The sequence below is a fragment of the Cynocephalus volans genome, chromosome 12 (assembly GCF_027409185.1).
Source record: "Cynocephalus volans isolate mCynVol1 chromosome 12, mCynVol1.pri, whole genome shotgun sequence".
In the NCBI taxonomy this organism is placed as follows: domain Eukaryota; kingdom Metazoa; phylum Chordata; class Mammalia; order Dermoptera; family Cynocephalidae; genus Cynocephalus; species Cynocephalus volans.
Genome location: NC_084471.1, coordinates 82,732,511 through 82,744,139, shown reverse-complemented (window position 1 = coordinate 82,744,139; position 11,629 = coordinate 82,732,511).

The window sequence follows — 11,629 nt, the reverse complement described above, 5'->3', positions numbered from 1 at the left end:
TGTTTAACTCATGAAAATTAGAAGAGCTAAAATAAATCTAAGAAAATAGAAATAAGTTTAAGAAAATAAAAATAGTAAAGCTGATAAATCCAATAGCAAGTGTTTTGGGGGGAAATAGAAATGAAATAAGCATCTTCCTGTCAAATTCAATCTATACACACACACATATACACACACATGAAAAATAAGTAAAATAAGAAATGAGTAATATGCCGAAAATTTGAAATTATAAAACAACAATCATCAGTATATGCAGATAAAACAAATCTCAAACTAGATGATTAACAGAAAAATTCTAATGGCCAAAGTGACTCAAGAAATTGAAAACCTGAAAATTATGACCAAAGAAAAAGTTTTTTAAATTATCAAAGGAATGTCTACAGAAGCTTTCTAGGTTCAGACAGTTTTACAATTTAGTTATTTTAAAATTTCCATAGCTTGACAAAGATACACAAAAATATGAAAACTAATTTATTGGCCAAATTTTGTTTACGCAGCAGAACTCATTTACATCCCTGGTTTGAATCATATCATTTCCTCTTCCTTCCATTTACTCATGGAAGTCCGCCTCTAATCTCCCTGTGCTGGAACACTTGATTGGAGTTTTCATTTCTTTGGCTCTTAGAATGTTAAAATGCTTTTTCTGAAGAGCTCCACATACCTATGATTTTGATGAAAATTTGCCTTCTTTTATATTTTTATGTGAAGGGCCACCCAACTCTTTAACATTTTTAAATGGCATCTGATTGCATTTTGGAAAGCTCTGTGGCTTTGAGAGACCATGAGGGCATACTTCTTAAGGTCATTCTATTAACTAGTCCTCCAGTTATAAAAACATTTTAAAGCTGCAATAATTAAAACAGAGTGATATTGACACGGGTAGCTTTTCAGTGAAATAGAATGGAGAGCACAGAAACAAGTCACTGAGATTTTGAAATAACTTAACATATAATAATTACTAATCAATAGGAAAAAGAGAAATTGCTCTATTTATTGCATAAATAGCATTATAGAAATTGGCTAGCTATTTGGTGATACAAAAAATAGATAAATATCAGATGAATTAATGATCCAAATATAAAACAAAACCAAAAAGTATAACATGAACATTTTTTACCTTCTCTTTGAATAGGAAAGCACTTTCTAACCTTAAACACAAAAGAAGATATCAGTCTATTAACTGTGTAAAACTGAAAACATCTACATATCAATAAACATAAAACTAAAAAACAAAAACTAGTTAAAAAACAATATTTATAACAAACATGATAAATGGTTAATATCCTTTATATATAAAGAGCTTATACAAATCACTAAGAAAAACACTAAAACCCAATAGGAAACTGAGTAAATTATACAGGTATATAAAAAGGTTTCCCAGAAGGATGAAATACAAATGGAAAAGACATGAAAATCATAAACCTCACTAGAAATCAAATAAAAGCAAAAAAAAAATTTTTTTTTTTTTAAAGATGACCAGTAAGGGGATCTAACCCTTGACCTGGTGTTGTCAGCTCCACACTCTCCCAAGTGAGCCAAGGGCCGGCCCAAAAGCAAAAATTTTAAATGGTAAAATGCCCTACTTTTTCTATGAAATTACAAAGATTACAAAAATGAATACTCAGTGGTAATGAGGGTATTGGAATATGAGCACTCTCACTTCTGTTGGGAGTTAATCAGTATGACATTTCTGGAAAGCTATTAAATACTATCAAGCATATTTAAATACTCTACCTTTTTAACCCAGTTTGTCTATATGTTACTAATTTATTCCTATATATCAAAGTGCCCTAAAGTTCAGCATTTTAAAAGACAAAAACATTTATCATCTCACATAGTTTCTGCAGGTCATTAATCTGCAAGCAGCTTGGCCTAGATGGTTCTGGCTCAGGGTTTTTTATGAGGTTTCTTTCATTCAAGCTGTTGGCCAGGGCTTCCGTTCTCTGAAGGCCTGGCTGGGGCTGGAAGATCTGCTCCCAAGGCACCTCATTCACATAGCATTCACTGGGGAAGGAGGCCTCAGTTCCTTGCCACATGGACCTCTCCACTGGAATGCTAAAAGCTTCACAATATGTCAGCTGTCTTCTGCAGAGGGAGTGACCCAACAGAGAGAGAACAAGGAAGAAGCCAAGCCACGATGACTTTTGTGACCTAGCCTTGGAAGTCACACTGCATTATTTTTGCAATATCCTATAGGTTATGGGGGCGGGGGGAGTTACGCAGGGCGGGAATACCAGAAGGAGCTATATTGGAGGTTGGTCACTAGAGTCTACTTGTAGGAACTAATTTAATCAAATAATCTGAAATGCAGACAAAACTTAATGCATTAAGATATTCATTGTAATAATAGTAACAATTTGGAAACAACATTCAGCAATGGAGCTCATTAAGTAAATCATGGCATGTCTAGCCAATGAAATTTGATATTCAATTGTAAGCTATATTGCCTCTAATATATAGTATCATGTAAAATATGTATCATTTTCACCAGGCGTGGCAGCACGCACTTGTAGTCTGAGCTAGTCAGAAGGCTGAGGCTGGAGGATCTCTTGAACCCAGAAGTTCTGGGCTGTAGTGTGCTATGCGGATCCAATATCCGCACTAATTTCAGCATCAATATGGCGACCTCCTGGGAGCAGGGGACCTCCAGGTTGCCTATGGAGGATGAACCGGCCCAGGTGGAAATAGAGCAGGTCAAAACTCCCAGGCTGATCAGTAATGAGACTGCACCTGTGAATAGCCACTGCGTTCCAGCCTGGGCAACATAGTAAGACCATGTCTCTTAAAAGAAAAAAAATATATATAAATACACACATATACATGTATAGAGGTACATATATTTTTATGTATTTATATGTATAGAAAAAAGATGAAAAGAAAACACACTAAAATATTGACTACTACCTTTTTGGGGGGTGATGAGATTATAAGTTATTTCCTTTATTTTTCATATTTTTCTCCATTTTCAACTTTTTCTAAAATGAGTGTATATTACACAAATAATCAGAAATAATCTCTTCAAGGACTTACAAATACCATTGAGATACTGTGCCTAAAGTCTAACAGTATGAAAGCAAAAAAACAAAAACTCACTGGTCTCGAAAGAGCATTAACAAAATTATTTCATTTTGAGTCCAACATATTGCAAAATAATTTTATGGAAGGTGTAATGTATCAGTCTGTGTGTGTTATGCACACAAGTAAAAAAAAAAGAATGACAACTAATATTTTTAGAGTGTCTTGTAGAATTTACAAAGCACATTCACAGTTATTCACTTGATAAATCAGAGTGCTTCTGCAATGAACACCCTTCCCAGCTATTTATGTCACTCTTGAGATGTTTTTGAAATGGCCTTTGTTAATTTTAACTGAATGAGGCCAGATTCTTCCAGGGCATGTGGCTGTACAACATTCACTGAGGAAAGCAACCAATTGTGTGTGTGTGCACCCCAGGGCAGAATTTGTTAAGAGAATTGAAATAGGTTTGAGTTCAATCTTTTCCTTCTCTGGCTAATGGTTATCACTTTGTGTTCTTTTCAAAGCTTTCTTACACTGGCCATGAAAACACTGAGCCTAAGTCTGCTGATGGGAAGCAAATAATCTGCTCATTCTTTAAATGTGCATTCATACTTTCAGGTCAATAGGGTCACATTGCAAAATCCAAAAAGTTAGTGCACAGTTGAATTTTAAAGTTTATAACTGAATTTACCTAGCTAAGTATCTTAAGCTACTCAGTTGCCCTCACCGGAACTTTGTTGAAGAGTATATTTTCATTATTTCTTGCCAGATTTTTAAAGCATGGCATATTGTATTGCTAAAGCTAATTCTCCCATGGTGGGGAGTGGGAGGAAAACTACCATGCAGAGATATTATATATCTTCTGCTTTACTTATTGGAGAAAACATAAAAAGGTATTGCCAGCTGAATAGAATGCTTTATTCTGAATCTTAAATGACAAAGCAATATTTTAGAAGGTGTATAATCAACAAAAAGAAGGAAATTTGGGTATTTTCCCAAGGATTGAAGGTACGGTTATGAACATAGGGATAAAAGAAGGAGGCAGGTATTTAAGCTGCAGATCTAATGCCTTCAAAACAAAGGGCAGAGCTGACAAGGTGTCTGGCTAATGTAATGGGAAAACCAGTAATTCGGGTTTTGACAAAGGAGGGGTATTTTTAATGCTTAAATTATCTTATTTGTCTGATTTAACTACGCAATCACCAGCTTTCCCCTTTATGTTAAAAAGTGACCAGGTGTCTTAGTATGGTCTTGCTGAAGATTGAATGTCCCCCCAAACTCACTGAGGCTTGATCCCCACTGTAACTGTTGAGGGCGGTAAATACTATTATGGTTATTGAAAGGTGGGGCCTTGAAGCGGTGATTAGATGGTGAGGATTAATCCATTTGATGGTTTAATGGTGGTCGTGGGCATGGTCTGAGGGCTTTAGAAAGAGTAAGGAGTTAGCTCTCTCTGCTCTGTCATTCTCGCCATGTGACACCATGCATTGCTGTAGAGTCACCTCACCCAGTGTGTTTCCTGGATTTTGGACTCCCCAGCCTCTGAAACTGTAAGCAATAAATTTCATTTTCTCATAAATTACCCAGTTTCAGGTATATCTGTTATAAGCAACAGAAATGGACTAATACAGGGCTGGAAAGCCCCATATACCCCAAAATATGTCCAGTTGGGCTTCAATAACGTGATTCTCTATCAAGATGCAAACAGACTGTCATGTGCTCCACATTACTTTTAAACCTTGTAATAGATGGCAAAAAAAATAAATGGCGACAAATTCTTTGCAGCAACTTCCACCTAGATGTGGATTCTATTTCCTCACCTCTTGAAACTATACTGGCCTTGTGACTTGCTTTAGACAAAGGGACATTAGCAAATATAATACAAACAGAAGCTTGAAAAACATTTATAAAGTGGGGCTCGTCCTCTCTTGCTGCTTTTGAAAATAAGCTACTAAGTGGAGCTGAGATTTCTCTTCCATTTCCATAACCCCAAGTTCAACCTTTCTGATAAAACTATTGGTTCAATTAAAATGTAGTTTTTGATAATAGATATTTATAAACTTTCTAATTATACAATTATAAACTTTCTATTTCAACTGTGCACTAACTTGCAGGATCTTGCAATGTGACCCTACCTGAAAGAATGAATGCACCTTTAAAGAATGAGCAGATCACGTGCTTCCCATCCCTAGTAGGCCAGTCTAGGTTCAAGGGGTAGGGACATAGAATCCACATCTAGATGGAAGCTGCTGCAGCCGAAAACATCAAGGTCCAAGGTTTGATCCCTGTAACGGCCAGCTGCCAAAAAAAAAGGAGTTGCTGCAAAGAATTTGTAGCCATTTATTTTTTGCCATTTACTACAAGGTTTAAAAGTAATGTGAAGCACTTGACAGAGAACTATACAAGGAAATTTATAAAAGTCATAAAAATGAATACATTTCTGTCTGTGTACTGGAGGAAAATTAGGCCAAAAAAGAAATAAGGCAATAATCTTAAAAATATACACCAGGGCCCCAAATTATATATAAATTGTATTGTAGCAGTTATTTATAAGTCAGTTATCTGGGTCTTAGAATAAGTATGCACACATCTATCACAGTGTCTGGCACACGGCTGGCGCTCAAGAAATAGTTCTTGAACAAATGAGTGAACAAATGGAAAGTACAAATTGCTGTTATATTCCCTGACAGCAAGAAGGAAACTTAATGTGCTTTTTGATGGTTAGTTTTATGTGTCAAATTGAGTAGGCCACAGTACCCAGTTTATTCAATTAAACACTTATCTAGGTGAAGGTATTTTATAGATATGGTTAACATCTATAATTAACTGACTTTAAGCAAAGGGGATTATTCTTGATAATCTGGGTGGGCCTCATCCAATCAGGTTTAAATTTTTTTTTTTAATCGAAAAAATTTTTAAAGGCAGAAGGAAAGTATATGGAGTAAAAGTGTTCAAAAGTGTCCAGGAAGTAGTAAAAGTACTTATTTATATTAAAAATTCAATTAATCAAGAATTCATATTATAATCATTGGTAACCATTAAGAGAGTAGTGAAAGTAAATAGCAAACTATTGGTAGGGGAAGTGGGGAGAGTGGAATAATAAAAAATAATTACTCCAAAAGAAGGCAAGAAAAGTGAAAAAACAAAAAAAGAACATATAACAGGTGGGATAAAAAAAAAACAAATAGTAAAGTGGTAGATTTAAATCCAAATATATTAGTAATTACATGAAATGTAAAGAGACTACTCTTAAAAAAATGGTCATCAGATAGATTTTTAAGTGATTCTACTGTTATACTAACAATAAGACCTTACTGGCCTTTTTCATTTTGTTGTCATTTGCACTGATGGGAGAAAAAGCAATGGTGGGAAAACTGTTGGCACCTTAGCCCAAGTCAAGAGAGTGGCACCAAACTATACCAAGAGCTTTTTTATTCTTCACCACCAGGTCCCGACAAGAAAAAAAAAAAAAAAAAAGTCAATTTCACTTAAGAATGTCCTTGGTGAAGCATTAAACATTATTAATTTTATGACTCTCAGTTCTCAAGTACAGTTCTTTTTAATACCTAAGGAATTTTAGCAGTCTTTTCCTTTTGTCCTATTCTCATATACAAGTCACCTCTTCAGGATTCTAATTAAATGGCCAATTTATTTTGGCTTGAATGCTGCAAGGGATAGGGAATTGTATTCCTTATAAATGAGTTTAATGAGAGGTCAGCTATTCCTACTGACATATCTCTGACGAGCCTCTCAGTACCCCAGAGAACAGGTGTTCACTTCTCTGCAAGGGAAACCATGCTAGGTGTTAAAGGTAACTTTTCAGTAACATTCTAATACCTTGGAAAATGTTTGGTTAACAAAGCTGGAGATTTCATAAAAATTATAAACCAGATAATACCAAAAGAGCCAGGAGTTCACCATGTTTAAGATAATCAAATCACATTTTGTGGTTGTATACATTTTACTTAACCATACAATAAGCACACAAAAATTAATAAACCACCACGGCTCACTCCACAATTTACACACACACACTTACTAGTCCATTTCTGTTGCTTAAAACAAAATACTTGGAACGAGGTAAATTATAAAGAAAATGAAATTTATTGCTTACAGTTTCTGAGGCGGGGAAGTCCAAAGTCCAGGGAAGACATTTGGTGAAGGCCTTGGTGGTGGCAACAGTGACCCAGGAATCTCACATGGCAGAAAATGGCAGAGCAGAGAGAGATAATTCCTCCTGCACTCTTCTTTTAAAGCTGTCTGAACCACACCCCTGACCACCATTTTTAATCCATTCACTAGGCATGGTCCTACAATCTAATCACCTCTTCAAGGCTCCACCTTTCAATTACCATGATAGAATTTCCCACCCTCAACAGTTACAGTGGGGATTAAGTTTTGTGGGGACATTCAATCCAAGGCACACACACACGCATGTGCACACACGCATATACTTTAACACACTCCCTAAATTTATTTTCAGAAATTATAATGTGGACATCACTAATGCTAAGAATCATGGGAAATGCAATTAGATATACGGTAATAACTTCCATTAAGACGCACAGAGTGTTGTGCCTTTCCCGTAACTAGAAGCTTTTCTTTTTGACTAAGAAGTAAACTAAATAAAAATATGTCCCATCCTCTTTGCTTTTCTGACCAGTAAACATGATGGTGGTGGCAAAGAAGAATTAGCATGTTATAGAAAAAGAAAAAAAAGGGAACCAAGAATAAAATGGTTGACATGGTTGACACCCTGTTTAGATTCACATGGTGTGAAAATGCCAGCCATCTTTAATCCTAGTCACAAAGATTCAAAGAGCCAAAATTTTATGTGATAATCTCTAGGGCTATAGTTTTGCAGAGAATATTTCTGACAAAGTTGCATTTCTTAAACTCCAGCTAATTACCAAGGATGTTCAGGGCATAAACCTGCTGACCAACTTCTCTAGTGGATCTTACTCTAACAGAGTGCTTTCCACCATCAAAAAGGGACAGAATCTGATACAAATGTTGATATCAAAGAAGCAGTTTGCATTGTTTATTTTGTGTTGGATTTACCAGAAATCACAAGAGATTTCTAAAACTGCTGGTGGCCAGCACCATGTATCAGTATCCAGCAGGTGCCCCAATTTGGGAAATGATGGGAATCATGTCACAGGGGATATTTTTAAAAAATGACTTCAAATAAATGGTCAATAAGCAGGGGAACAACATAGAAAAATCTAGCCAATCTATTTAATCTCTTAGAAAAGCAAAAATGCTGAAGCAGCCCGAGTTTAAATTGGACATACTAATGAAGGCAGTGGTTCTGGGAATCATTCTGGGAAATACAAACACTCCCTAGCCCAGCAGAAGAAGGTGATGGATTTAAACTACAAACTCAAGAATCTCCTTAAAAACAGAACTTTTAAATGCTGCCAAAGAAGAATTGTCATGGGGTGGGAGGCAGGGGAGAGATGAACAAGTGGTTAAGAATATAACATATAACATTGTTGAAATATTAAATTTATACTCATAAAATGTATTATCTTCACGCACACTTTTTTCTCTTCTTGTTTTATTGTTTTAACTTCCTTGCCAAATGCTAGCCAATATGTTTAGATTTTTCCTTCATTGAAGTACATGGACAATAAAACTTTTATTTTAAAAAATTTGATCAGTGTATATGCAATCTTACATTTATATACCAGTAGAAGAGGATGGTGGAAAGCAAATTAGGAATGAACGAGAAAATAGTGGTGACCAAAAATAAAAACTCATTTTAAAAAAACCAATCACGTAATATTCATCGATGGCTTACTATGTACCAGGCACTGTCTAGCATTTTTCATGTACTCTCACACTTATGGCTTATAACAAATCTGAGTGTGTCAGTTGAGTCCTCTGTGAAGCAGATGGAATTAGGGGTACAGGAGGTTTTCTTGGGGGCAATGTCCATGCACAATAAAAGACGGAAAAAGGAGGATCGGGCAGTGAAAGTCTTCAGGCCACACCGCAGATCTGACACCTATTAAGAGAAAGGGAGAGGAGCAGGTTTGGACAGAGAGAGCCTCAGACCACACTGCAGATCTGACAAAGCCTTGGCCAACCTGAGATAACTCAGCAACTCTGAAGCAAAGCTGACCCAGTAGAGGAGTCTCATCTTGGGCTGAAGTGCCCATGCCTGTACCCCACTGAGCTCAATCACTGGCAGGGGCTAACCCAGAAGATCATGGTCTTACCTCAGAAGGTGAAGTAGATACTAAAGGAGCTAACAGCTGAAGGCTTTTGACTCACTGCACTCCTTAAGAGCTGAATAGTCCTTAAGAGTCCTTTCTTGAAGGGACATCTGAGTGGTATACCTCTGTGGCTGCCACAGAAAGGTAGATTTTATTATGAACCCCATTTTTCAGAAAAAAAATGAGGCACAGAGGTTATGTAAATTTCCCGAAGTCACACAATTAGGAAAGAACTAATAAGTATCTCCTATTTTCCTTGCAGCTGATAGTAAAAATAATTTTATAATTTACTGGGAGTTTAAAAAAATGTTCAGCTTTCAATGTCATTTATTTATTTAGGCAGCTGGCTGGTACTGGGATCCAGAACCATGACTTTGGTGTTATGAGGCTGCACTCTAACCAACTAAGCTACCCGGCCATCCCTATCAATGTCATTTAAAAATGCTTTTTTATTTAAGTGTTTTATATTGATTTTAAACCTGCTAAATATACCAAAAAAAAAAAAAACTGTTATGTAAAAGTTCTCATTTTAAAAAGTGAAATGATGTGGGAGAATATATTCCAAGTCCCAGAAATGTTTAGCCTTATTTTTCTTTTCTCCCCAATCAAAAGGCGTTGTTTTTAACAATTAAATCTCTGGACTGTAGTCAAAGGTGCCAAGTTTCAATGTTGATGAAGAGTTTACAACATAGTTTTAAACATCTGAAAGCTGCGTTTGCAGGGAAGTGCTCAGAGACCTATAATTACAGCAGCACTCCCAGGTGCTTCCATAACAATTTTATTGCCAACACACTGGCCTTTTCCACCTCCTTCACTAGGGAGGTAGGAAGAACCAGCAGGAAACAGTCAAGCAGCAAGTGGTCTAGCAGTTATAGGCACCATTTGCCTAAGACATTTTCTAAATTGATTCCTTTATAACCCAGAGACCCTCTTTCCTTCAATTTTGATGTTTTCCTAACACAAAGGAAAACACAGCTTTGGGCAAGCCAGAGAGTCTAAATGGCACAGGCCTTCAGAATTTCTACACTCCTTGGGCCGGCCCGTGGCTCACTCGGGAGAGTGCGGTGCTGATAACACCAAGGCCCCGGGTTCGGATCCCATATACAGATGGCCGGTTCGCTCACTGGCTGAGCGTGGTGCTGACAACACCAAGTCAAGGGTTAAGATCCCCTTACCGGTCATCTTTTAAAAAAAAAAAAAAAAAAAAAAAGAATTTCTACACTCCTTCTGTTTGGCCAATTCTTTCACCAGTATCTGTATGGGATAGAGGAAGGTAGAGGAAACCTAGGGAGGGAAATTTTAGAGCTAGAGTTGGAATCACCTTTCCTTTGCATGAAAAACAATCCTTCTGGCTCTATAGTGTTGTTTCTAACATAACTTGCTAAAAGCACAACAAAGTTCATTGTAGAAATATCAGAGAACACTAAGAGGCAAAAAGAAAAGGAAAAATACCACCAGAGCTCTCTAACATTTTAGTGTATGCTCTTCCGGTCTCTTTCATTCTAGTGTATTTTGGTTTGGTTTTGTTTTTCAAAAAATAGGATCATTTCTTAAATATTATTTTGAAACTGGTTTTCCTTCACTCAGTATTATGAACATCTTTTCATGTCAACAACTTCATTTCTACAAATTTGTATATATGACTCTACCACAATTTACTCAAATAATACCCTTTCAAACACCAGATTTTTTCTTTCCTTTCTTTTTTTATATTAAAAACAGCAATTTATTGAATACCCCTGTAGCTACTTTTTTTGCAATTTTTTGAGATAAAACTTATAAAACATAAAATTTGACATTTTAACCACGTTCAAGTGTACAATTCAATTTTTTATATATGCACAACGTTGTACAACTCTCACAGCTATCTAATTCCAGAACATTTCCATCACTTGACAAAGAAACCCCATACCTATTAGCAGTTACACCCTGTTCTTCCCTACCCTCAGCCCCTGGCAATCACTAATCTAGTTTCTGTTGCTATGAATTTGCCTATTCTGGACATTTCATATAAATGGAATCATACAATTTTGGCCGTTTGTGTTTGGCTTCTATTACTTAGCATAATGTTTTCAAGATTCATCCATGTTTGTAGCACGTATCAGTACTTCATTCCTTTTTTATGGCTGAATTATTATTCCATTGTATAAATATATTACATTTGGTCTACTCATTCATCAGTTGATGGACATTTAGGTTTTTTCTACGTTTTGGCTATTGAGAATAGTGATGCTATAAACATATTTGTACAGGCATGTGTTTCCAATTCTCTTGGCTATATACCTACAAGTGAAATTGCTGGGTCATATGGTAATTCCACATTTAAAATTTGAAGGAACTGCCAAACTGTTTTTCACAACAGCTGTGCCATTTTACATTCCCACCAGCAG